Source organism: Salminus brasiliensis, chromosome 3 (genome assembly GCF_030463535.1).
Source record: "Salminus brasiliensis chromosome 3, fSalBra1.hap2, whole genome shotgun sequence".
NCBI lineage: Eukaryota > Metazoa > Chordata > Actinopteri > Characiformes > Bryconidae > Salminus > Salminus brasiliensis.
The window spans coordinates 22851933-22869855 of NC_132880.1; the positions used below are offsets into that span (position 1 = coordinate 22851933).

The 17923-nt window shown below is 40.0% G+C and overlaps 18 non-coding genes across 18 annotated transcripts; all 18 read right to left on the reverse strand.

Moving 5' to 3' along the window:
* Positions 1-409: 409 nt before the first annotated feature.
* trnag-gcc (transfer RNA glycine (anticodon GCC)) lies at positions 410-480 on the reverse strand. Its single transcript has one exon. It is a non-coding gene; the product is annotated as a tRNA-Gly (tRNA).
* Positions 481-812: 332 nt separating this feature from the next.
* trnag-gcc (transfer RNA glycine (anticodon GCC)) lies at positions 813-883 on the reverse strand. Its single transcript has one exon. It is a non-coding gene; the product is annotated as a tRNA-Gly (tRNA).
* Positions 884-3243: 2360 nt separating this feature from the next.
* Positions 3244-3314, reverse strand: trnag-gcc (transfer RNA glycine (anticodon GCC)). The gene has a single exon. It is a non-coding gene; the product is annotated as a tRNA-Gly (tRNA).
* Positions 3315-4050: 736 nt separating this feature from the next.
* trnag-gcc (transfer RNA glycine (anticodon GCC)) lies at positions 4051-4121 on the reverse strand. Its single transcript has one exon. It is a non-coding gene; the product is annotated as a tRNA-Gly (tRNA).
* Positions 4122-4860: 739 nt separating this feature from the next.
* Positions 4861-4931, reverse strand: trnag-ucc (transfer RNA glycine (anticodon UCC)). The gene has a single exon. It is a non-coding gene; the product is annotated as a tRNA-Gly (tRNA).
* Positions 4932-7265: 2334 nt separating this feature from the next.
* Positions 7266-7336, reverse strand: trnag-ucc (transfer RNA glycine (anticodon UCC)). Its single transcript has one exon. It is a non-coding gene; the product is annotated as a tRNA-Gly (tRNA).
* Positions 7337-8052: 716 nt separating this feature from the next.
* On the reverse strand, positions 8053-8123 carry trnag-gcc (transfer RNA glycine (anticodon GCC)). Its single transcript has one exon. It is a non-coding gene; the product is annotated as a tRNA-Gly (tRNA).
* A 739-nt stretch (positions 8124-8862) lies between these two features.
* trnag-gcc (transfer RNA glycine (anticodon GCC)) lies at positions 8863-8933 on the reverse strand. The gene has a single exon. It is a non-coding gene; the product is annotated as a tRNA-Gly (tRNA).
* A 739-nt stretch (positions 8934-9672) lies between these two features.
* Positions 9673-9743, reverse strand: trnag-ucc (transfer RNA glycine (anticodon UCC)). Its single transcript has one exon. It is a non-coding gene; the product is annotated as a tRNA-Gly (tRNA).
* Positions 9744-10459: 716 nt separating this feature from the next.
* Positions 10460-10530, reverse strand: trnag-gcc (transfer RNA glycine (anticodon GCC)). Its single transcript has one exon. It is a non-coding gene; the product is annotated as a tRNA-Gly (tRNA).
* Positions 10531-11269: 739 nt separating this feature from the next.
* On the reverse strand, positions 11270-11340 carry trnag-gcc (transfer RNA glycine (anticodon GCC)). Its single transcript has one exon. It is a non-coding gene; the product is annotated as a tRNA-Gly (tRNA).
* Positions 11341-12079: 739 nt separating this feature from the next.
* trnag-ucc (transfer RNA glycine (anticodon UCC)) lies at positions 12080-12150 on the reverse strand. Its single transcript has one exon. It is a non-coding gene; the product is annotated as a tRNA-Gly (tRNA).
* A 716-nt stretch (positions 12151-12866) lies between these two features.
* trnag-gcc (transfer RNA glycine (anticodon GCC)) lies at positions 12867-12937 on the reverse strand. Its single transcript has one exon. It is a non-coding gene; the product is annotated as a tRNA-Gly (tRNA).
* A 739-nt stretch (positions 12938-13676) lies between these two features.
* trnag-gcc (transfer RNA glycine (anticodon GCC)) lies at positions 13677-13747 on the reverse strand. The gene has a single exon. It is a non-coding gene; the product is annotated as a tRNA-Gly (tRNA).
* A 739-nt stretch (positions 13748-14486) lies between these two features.
* Positions 14487-14557, reverse strand: trnag-gcc (transfer RNA glycine (anticodon GCC)). Its single transcript has one exon. It is a non-coding gene; the product is annotated as a tRNA-Gly (tRNA).
* A 337-nt stretch (positions 14558-14894) lies between these two features.
* trnag-gcc (transfer RNA glycine (anticodon GCC)) lies at positions 14895-14965 on the reverse strand. Its single transcript has one exon. It is a non-coding gene; the product is annotated as a tRNA-Gly (tRNA).
* Positions 14966-16930: 1965 nt separating this feature from the next.
* trnag-acc (transfer RNA glycine (anticodon ACC)) lies at positions 16931-17001 on the reverse strand. The gene has a single exon. It is a non-coding gene; the product is annotated as a tRNA-Gly (tRNA).
* A 331-nt stretch (positions 17002-17332) lies between these two features.
* trnag-gcc (transfer RNA glycine (anticodon GCC)) lies at positions 17333-17403 on the reverse strand. Its single transcript has one exon. It is a non-coding gene; the product is annotated as a tRNA-Gly (tRNA).
* Between the last annotated feature and the right edge of the window lie 520 nt (positions 17404-17923).

The window sequence follows — 17923 nt, forward strand, 5'->3', positions numbered from 1 at the left end:
GCTGCATTGGCCGGGAATCGGACCCGGGTCTCCCGCGTGGCAGGCGAGAATTCTACCACTGGACCACCAATGCTTACATGCAAGTCACATTTGAAATGTAGTATACTGCTCTCCAAAAACCTTTCTGCTCTCCCACAAGCCAGTCAAAAAAACTTCCACTGACCTAACATTGCTTTCCTGACTATGCTTAAGAAATGTTCTACATTAATGCTTTAATGAACATACTTCAGGAATGTTTCGCACTGAAAACACAAACATTTTTATTGACACAAAAACAGCTAAGAGTGTTCAGGCTGAGGGAAGATTTCACAAAACTGTTTTATACTAGAAGACCTTCCAATGGTCTGACAAAATAAGAATGTAAGAAAAATAGCCTATGATGTAGAACATTTTAAAAGCTGGCAACTGCTGCATTGGCCGGGAATCGGACCCGGGTCTCCCGCGTGGCAGGCGAGAATTCTACCACTGAACCACCAATGCTTACATGAAAGACTCTTTTAAATGTAGTCTACTGAGCAGAACCTTTCTGCTCTCCCACAAGCCAGTCGAAAAAACTACCACTGACCTAACATTGCTTTCCTGACTATGCTTAAGAAATGTTCTGCATTAATGCTTTCATGAACATACTTCAGGAATGTTTCGCACTGAAAACACAACATTTTTTTCCTGACACTCAATAAGCTAATAGTGTTCAGGCTGAGGGAAGATTTCACAAAACTGTTTTATATTAGAAGACCTTCCAACGGTCTGACAAAATAAGAATGTAAGAAAAATAGCCTATGATGTAGAACATTTTAAAAGCTGGCAACTGCTGCATTGGCCGGGAATCGGACCCGGGTCTCCCGCGTGGCAGGCGAGAATTCTACCACTGAACCACCAATGCTTACATGAAAGACTTTTTTAAATGTAGTCTACTGAGCAGAACCTTTCGGCTCTCCCACAAGCCAGTCGAAAAAACTACCACTGACCTAACATTGCTTTCCTGACTATGCTTAAGAAATGTTCTGCATTAATGCTTTCATGAACATACTTCAGGAATGTTTCGCACTGAAAACACAAACATTTTTATTGACACAAAAACAGCTAAGAGTGTTCAGGCTGAGGGAAGATTTCAAAAAACTGTTTTATACTAGAAGACCTTCCAATGGTCTGACAAAATAAGAATGTAAGAAAAATAGCCTATGATGTAGAACATTTTAAAAGCTGGCAACCAGTGCATTGTCCGGGAATCGGACCCGGGTCTCCCGCGTGGCAGGCGAGAATTCTACCACTGAACCACTAATGCTTACATGCAATTCACATTTGAAATGTAGTATACTGCTCTCCAAAAACGTTTCTGCTCTCCCACAAGCCAGTCGAAAAAACTTCCACTGACCTAATATTGCTTTCCTGACTATGCTTAAGAAATGTTCTGCATTAATGCTTTAATGAACATACTTCAGGAATGTTTCGCACTGAAAACACAACATTTTTTTTCCTGACACTCAATAAGCTAATAGTGTTCAGGCTGAGGGAAGATTTCACAAAACTGTTTTATATTAGAAGACCTTCCAACGGTCTGACAAAATAAGAATGTAAGAAAAATAGCCTATGATGTAGAACATTTTAAAAGCTGGCAACTGCTGCATTGGCCGGGAATCGGACCCGGGTCTCCCGCGTGGCAGGCAAGAATTCTACCACTGAACCACCAATGCTTACATGAAAGACTCTTTTAAATGTAGTCTACTGAGCAGAACCTTTCTGCTCTCCCACAAGCCAGTCGAAAAAACTACCACTGACCTAACATTGCTTTCCTGACTATGCTTAAGAAATGTTCTGCATTAATGCTTTCATGAACATACTTCAGGAATGTTTCGCACTGAAAACACAAACATTTTTATTGACACAAAAACAGCTAAGAGTGTTCAGGCTGAGGGAAGATTTCAAAAAACTGTTTTATACTAGAAGACCTTCGAATGGTCTGACAAAATAAGAATGTAAGAAAAATAGCCTATGATGTAGAACATTTTAAAAGCTGGCAACCAGTGCATTGGCCGGGAATCGGACCCAGGTCTCCCGCGTGGCAGGCGAGAATTCTACCACTGAACCACCAATGCTTACATGCAATTCACATTTGAAATGTAGTATACTGCTCTCCAAAAACGTTTCTGCTCTCCCACAAGCCAGTCGAAAAAACTTCCACTGACCTAATATTGCTTTCCTGACTATGCTTAAGAAATGTTCTGCATTAATGCTTTAATGAACATACTTCAGGAATGTTTCGCACTGAAAACACAACATTTTTTTCCTGACACTCAATAAGCTAATAGTGTTCAGGCTGAGGGAAGATTTCACAAAACTGTTTTATATTAGAAGACCTTCCAACGGTCTGACAAAATAAGAATGTAAGAAAAATAGCCTATGATGTAGAACATTTTAAAAGCTGGCAACTGCTGCATTGGCCAGGAATCGGACCCGGGTCTCCCGCGTGGCAGGCAAGAATTCTACCACTGAACCACCAATGCTTACATGAAAGACTCTTTTAAATGTAGTCTACTGAGCAGAACCTTTCTGCTCTCCCACAAGCCAGTCGAAAAAACTACCACTGACCTAACATTGCTTTCCTGACTATGCTTAAGAAATGTTCTGCATTAATGCTTTCATGAACATACTTCAGGAATGTTTCGCACTGAAAACACAAACATTTTTATTGACACAAAAACAGCTAAGAGTGTTCAGGCTGAGGGAAGATTTCACAAAACTGTTTTATACTAGAAGACCTTCCAATGGTCTGACAAAATAAGAATGTAAGAAAAATAGCCTATGATGTAGAACATTTTAAAAGCTGGCAACTGCTGCATTGTCCGGGAATCAGACCCGGGTCTCCCGTGTGGCAGGCAAGAATTCTACCACTGAACCACCAATGCTTACATGCAAGTCACATTTGAAATGTAGTCTACTGCTCTCCAAAAACCTTTCTGCTCTCCCACAAGCCAGTCGAAAAAACTTCCACTGACCTAATATTGCTTTCCTGACTATGCTTAAGAAATGTTCTGCATTAATGCTTTAATGAACATACTTCAGGAATGTTTCGCACTGAAAACACAACATTTTTTTCCTGACACTCAATAAGCTAATAGTGTTCAGGCTGAGGGAAGATTTCACAAAACTGTTTTATATTAGAAGACCTTCCAACGGTTTGACAAAATAAGAATGTAAGAAAAATAGCCTATGATGTAGAACATTTTAAAAGCTGGCAACTGCTGCATTGGCCGGGAATCGGACCCGGGTCTCCCGCGTGGCAGGCGAGAATTCTACCACTGAACCACCAATGCTTACATGAAAGACTCTTTTAAATGTAGTCTACTGAGCAGAACCTTTCTGCTCTCCCACAAGCCAGTCGAAAAAACTACCACTGACCTAACATTGCTTTCCTGACTATGCTTAAGAAATGTTCTGCATTAATGCTTTAATGAACATACTTCAGGAATGTTTCGCACTGAAAACACAAATTTTTTATTGACACAAAAACAGCTAAGAGTGTTCAGGCTGAGGGAAGATTTCACAAAACTGTTTTATACTAGAAGACCTTCCAATGGTCTGACAAAATAAGAATGTAAGAAAAATAGCCTATGATTTAGAACATTTTAAAAGCTGGCAATTGCTGCATTGGCCGGGAATCGGACCCGGGTCTCCCGCGTGGCAGGCCAGAATTCTACCACTGAACCACCAATGCTTACATGCAAGTCACATTTGAAATGTAGTATACTGCTCTCCAAAAACCTTTCTGCTCTCCCACAAGCCAGTCGATAAAACTTCCACTGACCTAACATTGCTTTCCTGACTATGCTTAAGAAATGTTCTGCATTAATGCTTTAATGAACATACTTCAGGAATGTTTCGCACTGAAAAAAACATTTTTTTCCTGACACTCAATAAGCTAATAGTGTTCAGGCTGAGGGAAGATTTCACAAAACTGTTTTATATTAGAAGACCTTCCAACGGTCTGACAAAATAAGAATGTAAGAAAAATAGCCTATGATGTAGAACATTTTAAAAGCTGGCAATTGCTGCATTGGCCGGGAATCGGACCCGGGTCTCCCGCGTGGCAGGCGAGAATTCTACCACTGAACCACCAATGCTTACATGAAAGACTCTTTTAAATGTAGTCTACTGAGCAGAACCTTTCTGCTCTCCCACAAGCCAGTCGAAAAAACTACCACTGACCTAACATTGCTTTCCTGACTATGCTTAAGAAATGTTCTGCATTAATGCTTTCATGAACATACTTCAGGAATGTTTCGCACTGAAAACACAAACATTTTTATTGACACAAAAACAGCTAAGAGTGTTCAGGCTGAGGGAAGATTTCAAAAAACTGTTTTATACTAGAAGACCTTCCAATGGTCTGACAAAATAAGAATGTAAGAAAAATAGCCTATGATGTAGAACATTTTAAAAGCTGGCAACTGCTGCATTGGCCGGGAATCGGACCCGGGTCTCCCGCGTGGCAGGCAAGAATTCTACCACTGAACCACCAAGGCTTACATGCAAGTCACATTTGAAATGTAGTATACTGCTCTCCAAAAACCTTTCTGCTCTCCCACAAGCCAGTCGAAAAAACTTCCACTGACCTAACATTGCTTTCCTGACTATGCTTAAGAAATGTTCTGCATTAATGCTTTAATGAACATACTTCAGGAATGTTTCGCACTGAAAACACAAACTTTTTTTATTGACACACAATAAGCTAATAGTGTTCAGGCTGAGGGAAGATTTCACAAAACTGTTTTATATTAGAAGACCTTCCAACGGTCTGACAAAATAAGAATGTAAGAAAAATAGCCTATGATGTAGAACATTTTAAAAGCTGGCAACTGCTGCATTGGCCGGGAATCGGACCCAGGTCTCCCGCATGGAAGGCAAGAATTCTACCACTGAACCACCAATGCTTACATGCAAGTCACATTTGAAATGTAGTATACTGCTCTCCAAAAACCTTTCTACTCTCCCACAAGCCAGTCGAAAAAACTTCCACTGACCTAACATTGCTTTCCTGACTATGCTTAAGAAATGTTCTGCAATAATGCTTTAATGAACATACTTCAGGAATGTTTCGCACTGAAAACACAAACATTTTTATTGACACAAAAACAGCTAAGAGTGTTCAGGCTGAGGGAAGATTTCACAGAACTGTTTTATACTAGAAGACCTTCCAATGGTCTGACAAAATAAGAATGTAAGAAAAATAGCCTATGATGTAGAACATTTTAAAAGCTGGCAACTGCTGCATTGGCCGGGAATCGGACCCGGGTCAGTCGAAAAAACCACCAATGCTTACATGAAAGACTCTTTTAAATGTAGTCTACTGAGCAGAACCTTTCTGCTCTCCCACAAGCCAGTCGAAAAAACTACCACTGACCTAACATTGCTTTCCTGACTATGCTTAAGAAATGTTCTGCATTAATGCTTTCATGAACATACTTCAGGAATGTTTCGCACTGAAAACACAAACATTTTTATTGACACAAAAACAGCTAAGAGTGTTCAGGCTGAGGGAAGATTTCAAAAAACTGTTTTATATTAGAAGACCTTCCAATGGTCTGACAAAATAAGAATGTAAGAAAAATAGCCTATGATGTAGAACATTTTAAAAGCTGGCAACCAGTGCATTGGCCGGGAATCGGACCCGGGTCTCCCGCGTGGCAGGCGAGAATTCCACCACTGAACCACCAATGCTTACATGAAAGACTCTTTTAAATGTAGTCTACTGAGCAGAACCTTTCTGCTCTCCCATAAGCCAGTCAAAAAAACTACCACTGACCTAACATTGCTTTCCTGACTATGCTTAAGAAATGTTCTGCATTAATGCTTTAATGAACATACTTCAGGAATGTTTCGCACTGAAAACACAAACATTTTTATTGACACAAAAACAGTTAAGAGTGTTCAGGCTGAGGGAAGATTTCACAAAACTGTTTTATACTAGAAGACCTTCCAATGGTCTGACAAAATAAGAATGTAAGAAAAATAGCCTATGATTTAGAACATTTTAAAAGCTGGCAACTGCTGCATTGGCCGGGAATCGGACCCGGGTCTCCCGCGTGGCAGGCCAGAATTCTACCACTGAACCACCAATGCTTACATGCAAGTCACATTTGAAATGTAGTATACTGCTCTCCAAAAACCTTTCTGCTCTCCCACAAGCCAGTCGATAAAACTTCCACTGACCTAACATTGCTTTCCTGACTATGCTTAAGAAATGTTCTGCATTAATGCTTTAATGAACATACTTCAGGAATGTTTCGCACTGAAAAAAACATTTTTTTCCTGACACTCAATAAGCTAATAGTGTTCAGGCTGAGGGAAGATTTCACAAAACTGTTTTATATTAGAAGACCTTCCAACGGTCTGACAAAATAAGAATGTAAGAAAAATAGCCTATGATGTAGAACATTTTAAAAGCTGGCAATTGCTGCATTGGCCGGGAATCGGACCCTGGTCTCCCGCGTGGCAGGCGAGAATTCTACCACTGAACCACCAATGCTTACATGAAAGACTCTTTTAAATGTAGTCTACTGAGCAGAACCTTTCTGCTCTCCCACAAGCCAGTCGAAAAAACTACCACTGACCTAACATTGCTTTCCTGACTATGCTTAAGAAATGTTCTGCATTAATGCTTTCATGAACATACTTCAGGAATGTTTCGCACTGAAAACACAAACATTTTTATTGACACAAAAACAGCTAAGAGTGTTCAGGCTGAGGGAAGATTTCAAAAAACTGTTTTATACTAGAAGACCTTCCAATGGTCTGACAAAATAAGAATGTAAGAAAAATAGCCTATGATGTAGAACATTTTAAAAGCTGGCAACTGCTGCATTGGCCGGGAATCGGACCCGGGTCTCCCGCGTGGCAGGCAAGAATTCTACCACTGAACCACCAAGGCTTACATGCAAGTCACATTTGAAATGTAGTCTACTGCTCTCCAAAAACCTTTCTGCTCTCCCACAAGCCAGTCGAAAAAACTTCCACTGACCTAACATTGCTTTCCTGACTATGCTTAAGAAATGTTCTGCATTAATGCTTTAATGAACATACTTCAGGAATGTTTCGCACTGAAAACACAAACTTTTTTTATTGACACACAATAAGCTAATAGTGTTCAGGCTGAGGGAAGATTTCACAAAACTGTTTTATATTAGAAGACCTTCCAACGGTCTGACAAAATAAGAATGTAAGAAAAATAGCCTATGATGTAGAACATTTTAAAAGCTGGCAACTGCTGCATTGGCCGGGAATCGGACCCAGGTCTCCCGCATGGAAGGCAAGAATTCTACCACTGAACCACCAATGCTTACATGCAAGTCACATTTGAAATGTAGTATACTGCTCTCCAAAAACCTTTCTACTCTCCCACAAGCCAGTCGAAAAAACTTCCACTGACCTAACATTGCTTTCCTGACTATGCTTAAGAAATGTTCTGCAATAATGCTTTAATGAACATACTTCAGGAATGTTTCGCACTGAAAACACAAACATTTTTATTGACACAAAAACAGCTAAGAGTGTTCAGGCTGAGGGAAGATTTCACAAAACTGTTTTATACTAGAAGACCTTCCAATGGTCTGACAAAATAAGAATGTAAGAAAAATAGCCTATGATGTAGAACATTTTAAAAGCTGGCAACTGCTGCATTGGCCGGGAATCGGACCCGGGTCAGTCGAAAAAACCACCAATGCTTACATGAAAGACTCTTTTAAATGTAGTCTACTGAGCAGAACCTTTCTGCTCTCCCACAAGCCAGTCGAAAAAACTACCACTGACCTAACATTGCTTTCCTGACTATGCTTAAGAAATGTTCTGCATTAATGCTTTCATGAACATACTTCAGGAATGTTTCGCACTGAAAACACAAACATTTTTATTGACACAAAAACAGCTAAGAGTGTTCAGGCTGAGGGAAGATTTCAAAAAACTGTTTTATATTAGAAGACCTTCCAATGGTCTGACAAAATAAGAATGTAAGAAAAATAGCCTATGATGTAGAACATTTTAAAAGCTGGCAACCAGTGCATTGGCCGGGAATCGGACCCGGGTCTCCCGCGTGGCAGGCGAGAATTCTACCACTGAACCACCAATGCTTACATGAAAGACTCTTTTAAATGTAGTCTACTGAGCAGAACCTTTCTGCTCTCCCATAAGCCAGTCGAAAAAACTACCACTGACCTAACATTGCTTTCCTGACTATGCTTAAGAAATGTTCTGCATTAATGCTTTAATGAACATACTTCAGGAATGTTTCGCACTGAAAACACAAACATTTTTATTGACACAAAAACAGTTAAGAGTGTTCAGGCTGAGGGAAGATTTCACAAAACTGTTTTATACTAGAAGACCTTCCAATGGTCTGACAAAATAAGAATGTAAGAAAAATAGCCTATGATGTAGAACATTTTAAAAGCTGGCAACCAGTGCATTGGCCAGGAATCGGACCCAGGTCTCCCGCGTGGCAGGCTAGAATTCTACCACTGAACCACCAATGCTTACTAGCAAGTCAAATTTGAAATGTAGTATACTGCTCTCCAAAAACCTTTCTGCTCTCCCACAAGCCAGTCGAAAAAACTTCCACTGACCTAACATTGCTTTCCTGACTATGCTTAAGAAATGTTCTGCATTAATGCTTTAATGAACATACTTCAGGAATGTTTCGCATTGAAAGCACAAACTTTTTTTATTGACACACAATAAGCTAATAGTGTTCAGGCTGAGGGAAGATTTCACAAAACTGTTTTACATTAGAAGACCTTCCAACGGTCTGACAAAATAAGAATGTAAGAAAAATAGCCTATGATGTAGAACATTTTAAAAGCTGGCAACTGCTGCATTGGCCGGGAATCGGACCCGGGTCTCCCGCGTGGCAGGCGAGAATTCTACCACTGAACCACCAATGCTTACATGAAAGACTCTTTTAAATGTAGTCTACTGAGCAGAACCTTTCTGCTCTCCCACAAGCCAGTCGAAAAAACTACCACTGACCTAACATTGCTTTCCTGACTATGCTTAAGAAATGTTCTGCATTAATGCTTTCATGAACATACTTCAGGAATGTTTCGCACTGAAAACACAAACATTTTTATTGACACAAAAACAGCTAAGAGTGTTCAGGCTGAGGGAAGATTTCAAAAAACTGTTTTATACTAGAAGACCTTCCAATGGTCTGACAAAATAAGAATGTAAGAAAAATAGCCTATGATGTAGAACATTTTAAAAGCTGGCAACTGCTGCATTGGCCGGGAATCGGACCCGGGTCTCCCGCGTGGCAGGCAAGAATTCTACCACTGAACCACCAAGGCTTACATGCAAGTCACATTTGAAATGTAGTATACTGCTCTCCAAAAACCTTTCTGCTCTCCCACAAGCCAGTCGAAAAAACTTCCACTGACCTAACATTGCTTTCCTGACTATGCTTAAGAAATGTTCTGCATTAATGCTTTAATGAACATACTTCAGGAATGTTTCGCACTGAAAACACAAACTTTTTTTATTGACACACAATAAGCTAATAGTGTTCAGGCTGAGGGAAGATTTCACAAAACTGTTTTATATTAGAAGACCTTCCAACGGTCTGACAAAATAAGAATGTAAGAAAAATAGCCTATGATGTAGAACATTTTAAAAGCTGGCAACTGCTGCATTGGCCGGGAATCGGACCCAGGTCTCCCGCATGGAAGGCAAGAATTCTACCACTGAACCACCAATGCTTACATGCAAGTCACATTTGAAATGTAGTATACTGCTCTCCAAAAACCTTTCTACTCTCCCACAAGCCAGTCGAAAAAACTTCCACTGACCTAACATTGCTTTCCTGACTATGCTTAAGAAATGTTCTGCATTAATGCTTTAATGAACATACTTCAGGAATGTTTCGCACTGAAAACACAAACATTTTTATTGACACAAAAACAGCTAAGAGTGTTCAGGCTGAGGGAAGATTTCACAAAACTGTTTTATACTAGAAGACCTTCCAATGGTCTGACAAAATAAGAATGTAAGAAAAATAGCCTATGATGTAGAACATTTTAAAAGCTGGCAACTGCTGCATTGGCCGGGAATCGGACCCGGGTCAGTCGAAAAAACCACCAATGCTTACATGAAAGACTCTTTTAAATGTAGTCTACTGAGCAGAACCTTTCTGCTCTCCCACAAGCCAGTCGAAAAAACTACCACTGACCTAACATTGCTTTCCTGACTATGCTTAAGAAATGTTCTGCATTAATGCTTTCATGAACATACTTCAGGAATGTTTCGCACTGAAAACACAAACATTTTTATTGACACAAAAACAGCTAAGAGTGTTCAGGCTGAGGGAAGATTTCAAAAAACTGTTTTATATTAGAAGACCTTCCAATGGTCTGACAAAATAAGAATGTAAGAAAAATAGCCTATGATGTAGAACATTTTAAAAGCTGGCAACCAGTGCATTGGCCGGGAATCGGACCCGGGTCTCCCGCGTGGCAGGCGAGAATTCTACCACTGAACCACCAATGCTTACATGAAAGACTCTTTTAAATGTAGTCTACTGAGCAGAACCTTTCTGCTCTCCCATAAGCCAGTCGAAAAAACTACCACTGACCTAACATTGCTTTCCTGACTATGCTTAAGAAATGTTCTGCATTAATGCTTTAATGAACATACTTCAGGAATGTTTCGCACTGAAAACACAAACATTTTTATTGACACAAAAACAGTTAAGAGTGTTCAGGCTGAGGGAAGATTTCACAAAACTGTTTTATACTAGAAGACCTTCCAATGGTCTGACAAAATAAGAATGTAAGAAAAATAGCCTATGATGTAGAACATTTTAAAAGCTGGCAACCAGTGCATTGGCCAGGAGTCGGACCCAGGTCTCCCGCGTGGCAGGCTAGAATTCTACCACTGAACCACCAATGCTTACTAGCAAGTTAAATTTGATATGTAGTATACTGCTCTCCAAAAACCTTTCTGCTCTCCCACAAGCCAGTCGAAAAAACTTCCACTGACCTAACATTGCTTTCCTGACTATGCTTAAGAAATGTTCTGCATTAATGCTTTAATGAACATACTTCAGGAATGTTTCGCATTGAAAGCACAAACTTTTTTTATTGACACACAATAAGCTAATAGTGTTCAGGCTGAGGGAAGATTTCACAAAACTGTTTTATATTAGAAGACCTTCCAACGGTCTGACAAAATAAGAATGTAAGAAAAATAGCCTATGATGTAGAACATTTTAAAAGCTGGCAACTGCTGCATTGGCCGGGAATCGGACCCGGGTCTCCCGCGTGGCAGGCGAGAATTCTACCACTGAACCACCAATGCTTACATGAAAGACTCTTTTAAATGTAGTCTACTGAGCAGAACCTTTCTGCTCTCCCACAAGCCAGTCGAAAAAACTACCACTGACCTAACATTGCTTTCCTGACTATGCTTAAGAAATGTTCTGCATTAATGCTTTCATGAACATACTTCAGGAATGTTTCGCACTGAAAACACAAACATTTTTATTGACACAAAAACAGCTAAGAGTGTTCAGGCTGAGGGAAGATTTCAAAAAACTGTTTTATACTAGAAGACCTTCCAATGGTCTGACAAAATAAGAATGTAAGAAAAATAGCCTATGATGTAGAACATTTTAAAAGCTGGCAACTGCTGCATTGGCCGGGAATCGGACCCAGGTCTCCCGCGTGGCAGGCAAGAATTCTACCACTGAACCACCAAGGCTTACATGCAAGTCACATTTGAAATGTAGTATACTGCTCTCCAAAAACCTTTCTGCTCTCCCACAAGCCAGTCGAAAAAACTTCCACTGACCTAACATTGCTTTCCTGACTATGCTTAAGAAATGTTCTGCATTAATGCTTTAATGAACATACTTCAGGAATGTTTCGCACTGAAAACACAAACTTTTTTTATTGACACACAATAAGCTAATAGTGTTCAGGCTGAGGGAAGATTTCACAAAACTGTTTTATATTAGAAGACCTTCCAACGGTCTGACAAAATAAGAATGTAAGAAAAATAGCCTATGATGTAGAACATTTTAAAAGCTGGCAACTGCTGCATTGGCCGGGAATCGGACCCAGGTCTCCCGCATGGAAGGCAAGAATTCTACCACTGAACCACCAATGCTTACATGCAAGTCACATTTGAAATGTAGTATACTGCTCTCCAAAAACCTTTCTACTCTCCCACAAGCCAGTCGAAAAAACTTCCACTGACCTAACATTGCTTTCCTGACTATGCTTAAGAAATGTTCTGCATTAATGCTTTAATGAACATACTTCAGGAATGTTTCGCACTGAAAACACAAACATTTTTATTGACACAAAAACAGCTAAGAGTGTTCAGGCTGAGGGAAGATTTCACAAAACTGTTTTATACTAGAAGACCTTCCAATGGTCTGACAAAATAAGAATGTAAGAAAAATAGCCTATGATGTAGAACATTTTAAAAGCTGGCAACTGCTGCATTGGCCGGGAATCGGACCCGGGTCAGTCGAAAAAAACACCAATGCTTACATGAAAGACTCTTTTAAATGTAGTCTACTGAGCAGAACCTTTCTGCTCTCCCACAAGCCAGTCGAAAAAACTACCACTGACCTAACATTGCTTTCCTGACTATGCTTAAGAAATGTTCTGCATTAATGCTTTCATGAACATACTTCAGGAATGTTTCGCACTGAAAACACAAACATTTTTATTGACACAAAAACAGCTAAGAGTGTTCAGGCTGAGGGAAGATTTCAAAAAACTGTTTTATACTAGAAGACCTTCCAATGGTCTGACAAAATAAGAATGTAAGAAAAATAGCCTATGATGTAGAACATTTTAAAAGCTGGCAACCAGTGCATTGGCCGGGAATCGGACCCGGGTCTCCCGCGTGGCAGGCGAGAATTCTACCACTGAACCACCAATGCTTACATGAAAGACTCTTTTAAATGTAGTCTACTGAGCAGAACCTTTCTGCTCTCCCATAAGCCAGTCGAAAAAACTACCACTGACCTAACATTGCTTTCCTGACTATGCTTAAGAAATGTTCTGCATTAATGCTTTAATGAACATACTTCAGGAATGTTTCGCACTGAAAACACAAACATTTTTATTGACACAAAAACAGTTAAGAGTGTTCAGGCTGAGGGAAGATTTCACAAAACTGTTTTATACTAGAAGACCTTCCAATGGTCTGACAAAATAAGAATGTAAGAAAAATAGCCTATGATGTAGAACATTTTAAAAGCTGGCAACCAGTGCATTGGCCAGGAATCGGACCCAGGTCTCCCGCGTGGCAGGCTAGAATTCTACCACTGAACCACCAATGCTTACTAGCAAGTCAAATTTGAAATGTAGTATACTGCTCTCCAAAAACCTTTCTGCTCTCCCACAAGCCAGTCGAAAAAACTTCCACTGACCTAACATTGCTTTCCTGACTATGCTTAAGAAATGTTCTGCATTAATCCTTTAATGAACATACTTCAGGAATGTTTCGCATTGAAAGCACAAACTTTTTTTATTGACACACAATAAGCTAATAGTGTTCAGGCTGAGGGAAGATTTCACAAAACTGTTTTATATTAGAAGACCTTCCAACGGTCTGACAAAATAAGAATGTAAGAAAAATAGCCTATGATGTAGAACATTTTAAAAGCTGGCAACTGCTGCATTGGCCGGGAATCGGACCCGGGTCTCCCGCGTGGCAGGCGAGAATTCTACCACTGAACCACCAATGCTTACATGAAAGACTCTTTTAAATGTAGTCTACTGAGCAGAACCTTTCTGCTCTCCCACAAGCCAGTCGAAAAAACTACCACTGACCTAACATTGCTTTCCTGACTATGCTTAAGAAATGTTCTGCATTAATGCTTTCATAAACATACTTCAGGAATGTTTCGCACTGAAAACACAAACATTTTTATTGACACAAAAACAGCTAAGAGTGTTCAGGCTGAGGGAAGATTTCAAAAAACTGTTTTATACTAGAAGACCTTCCAATGGTCTGACAAAATAAGAATGTAAGAAAAATAGCCTATGATTTAGAACATTTTAAAAGCTAGCAACTGCTGCATTGGCCAGGAACAGAACCCTGGTCTCCCGCGTGGCAGGCCAGAATTCTACCACTGAACCACCAATGCTTACATGCAAGTCACATTTGAAATGTAGTATACTGCTCTCCAAAAACCTTTCTGCTCTCCCACAAGCCAGTCGAAAAAACTTCCACTGACCTAACATTGCTTTCCTGACTATGCTTAAGAAATGTTCTGCATTAATGCTTTAATGAACATACTTCAGGAATGTTTCGCACTGAAAACACAACATTTTTTTCCTGACACTCAATAAGCTAATAGTGTTCAGGCTGAGGGAAGATTTCACAAAACTGTTTTATATTAGAAGACCTTCCAACGGTCTGACAAAATAAGAATGTAAGAAAAATAGCCTATGATGTAGAACATTTTAAAAGCTGACAACTGCTGCATTGGCCGGGAATCGGACCCGGGTCTCCCGCGTGGCAGGCGAGAATTCTACCACTGAACCACCAATGCTTACATGCAAGTCACATTTGAAATGTAGTATACTGCTCTCCAAAAACCTTTCTGCTCTCCCACAAGCCAGTCGAAAAAACTTCCACTGACCTAACATTGCTTTCCTGACTATGCTTAAGAAATGTTCTGCATTAATGCTTTAATGAACATACTTCAGGAATGTTTCGCACTGAAAACACAACATTTTTTTCCTGACACTCAATAAGCTAATAGTGTTCAGGCTGAGGGAAGATTTCACAAAACTGTTTTATATTAGAAGACCTTCCAACGGTCTGACAAAATAAGAATGTAAGAAAAATAGCCTATGATGTAGAACATTTTAAAAGCTGACAACTGCTGCATTGGCCGGGAATCGGACCCGGGTCTCCCGCGTGGCAGGCGAGAATTCTACCACTGAACCACCAATGCTTACATGCAAGTCACATTTGAAATGTAGTATACTGCTCTCCAAAAACCTTTCTGCTCTCCCACAAGCCAGTCAAAAAAACTTCCACTGACCTAACATTGCTTTCCTGACTATGCTTAAGAAATGTTCTACATTAATGCTTTAATGAACATACTTCAGGAATGTTTCGCACTGAAAACACAAACATTTTTATTGACACAAAAACAGCTAAGAGTGTTCAGGCTGAGGGAAGATTTCACAAAACTGTTTTATACTAGAAGACCTTCCAATGGTCTGACAAAATAAGAATGTAAGAAAAATAGCCTATGATGTAGAACATTTTAAAAGCTGGCAACTGCTGCATTGGCCGGGAATCGGACCCGGGTCTGCCGCGTGGCAGGCGAGAATTCTACCACTGAACCACCAATGCTTACATGCAAGTCACATTTGAAATGTAGTATACTGCTCTCCAAAAACCTTTCTGCTCTCCCACAAGCCAGTCGAAAAAACTTCCACTGACCTAACATTGCTTTCCAGACTATGCTTAAGAAATGTTCTACATTAATGCTTTAATGAACATACTTCAGGAATGTTTCGCACTGAAAACACAAACATTTTTATTGACACAAAAACAGCTAAGAGTGTTCAGGCTGAGGGAAGATTTCACAAAACTGTTTTATACTAGAAGACCTTCCAATGGTCTGACAAAATAAGAATGTAAGAAAAATAGCCTATGATGTAGAACATTTTAAAAGCTGGCAACTGCTGCATTGGCCGAGAATCGGAACCGGGTCTCCCGCGTGGCAGGCGAGAATTCTACCACTGAACCACCAATGCTTACATGCAAGTCACATTTGAAATGTAGTATACTGCTCTCCAAAAACCTTTCTGCTCTCCCACAAGCCAGTCGAAAAAACTTCCACTGACCTAACATTGCTTTCCTGACTATGCTTAAGAAATGTTCTGCATTAATGCTTTCATGAACATACTTCAGGAATGTGTCGCACTGAAAACACAAACATTTTTATTGACACAAAAACAGCTAAGAGTGTTCAGGCTGAGGGAAGATTTCACAAAACTGTTTTATATTAGAAGACCTTCCAATGATCTGACAAAATAAGAATGTAAGAAAAATAGCCTATGATGTAGAACATTTTAAAAGCTGGCAACCAGGGCATTGGCCAGGAATCGGACCCGGGTCTCCCACGTGGCAGGCGAGAATTCTACCACTGAACCACCAATGCTTACATGCAGTTCACGTTTGAAATGTAGTATACTGGTCTCCAAAAACGTTTCTGCTCTCCCACAAGCCAGTCGAAAAAACTTCCACTGACCTAACATTGCTTTCCTGACTATGCTTAAGAAATGTTCTGCATTAATGCTTTCATGAACATACTTCAGGAATGTTTCGCACTGAAAACACAAACATTTTTATTGACACAAAAACAGCTAAGAGTGTTCAGGCTGAGGGAAGATTTCACAAAACTGTTTTATACTAGAAGACCTTCCAATGGTCTGACAAAATAAGAATGTAAGAAAAATAGCCTATGATGTAGAACATTTTAAAAGCTTGCAACTGCTGCATTGGCCGGGAATCAGACCCGGGTCTCCCGCGTGGCCGGCAAGAATTCGACCACTGAACCACCAACGCTTACATGCAAGTCATATTTGAAATGTAGTCTACTGCTCTCCAAAAACCTTTCTGCTCTCCCACAAGCCAGTCGAAAAAACTTCCACTGACCTAACATTGCTTTCCTGACTATGCTTAAGAAATGTTCTGCATTAATGCTTTAATGAACATACTTCAGGAATGTTTCGCACTGAAAACACAAACTTTTTTTATTGACACACAGTAAGCTAATAGTGTTCAGGCTGAGGGAAGATTTCACAAAACTGTTTTATATTAGAAGACCTTCCAACGGTCTGACAAAATAAGAATGTAAGAAAAATAGCCTATGATGTAGAACATTTTAAAAGCTGGCAACTGCTGCATTGGCCGGGAATCGGACCCGAGTCTCCCGCGTGGTAGGCGAGAATTCTACCACTGAACCACCAATGCTTACATGAAAGACTCTTTTAAATGTAGTCTACTGAGCAGAACCTTTCTGCTCTCCCACAAGCCAGTCGAAAAAACTACCACTGACCTAACATTGCTTTCCTGACTATGCTTAAGAAATGTTCTGCATTAATGCTTTCATGAACATACTTCAGGAATGTTTCGCACTGAAAACACAAACATTTTTATTGACACAAAAACAGCTAAGAGTGTTCAGGCTGAGGGAAGATTTCAAAAAACTGTTTTATACTAGAAGACCTTCCAATGGTCTGACAAAATAAGAATGTAAGAAAAATAGCCTATGATGTAGAACATTTTAAAAGCTGGCAACCAGTGCATTGGCCGGGAATCGGACCCGGGTCTCCCGCGTGGCAGGCGAGAATTCTACCACTGAACCACCAATGCTTACAAGCAATTCACATTTGAAATGTAGTATACTGCTCTCCAAAAACGTTTCTGCTCTCCCACAAGCCAGTCGAAAAAACTTCCACTGACCTAACATTGCTTTCCTGACTATGCTTAAGAAATGTTCTGCATTAATGCTTTAATGAACATACTTCAGGAATGTTTCGCACTGAAAACACAAACTTTTTTATTGACACAAAAACAGCTAAGAGTGTTCAGGCTGAGGGAAGATTTCACAAAACTTTTTTATACTAGAAGACCTTCCAATGGTCTGACAAAATAAGAATGTAAGAAAAATAACCTATGATGTAGAACAATTTAAATGCTGGCAACCGGTACATTGGCCAGGAATCGGACCCGGGTCTTCCGCATGGCAGGCAAGAATTCTACCACTGAACCACCAATGCTTACATGCAAGTCACATTTGAAATGTAGTATACTGCTCTCCAAAAACCTTTCTGCTCTCCCACAAGCCAGTCGAAAAAACTTCCACTGTCCTAATATTGCTTTCCTGACTATG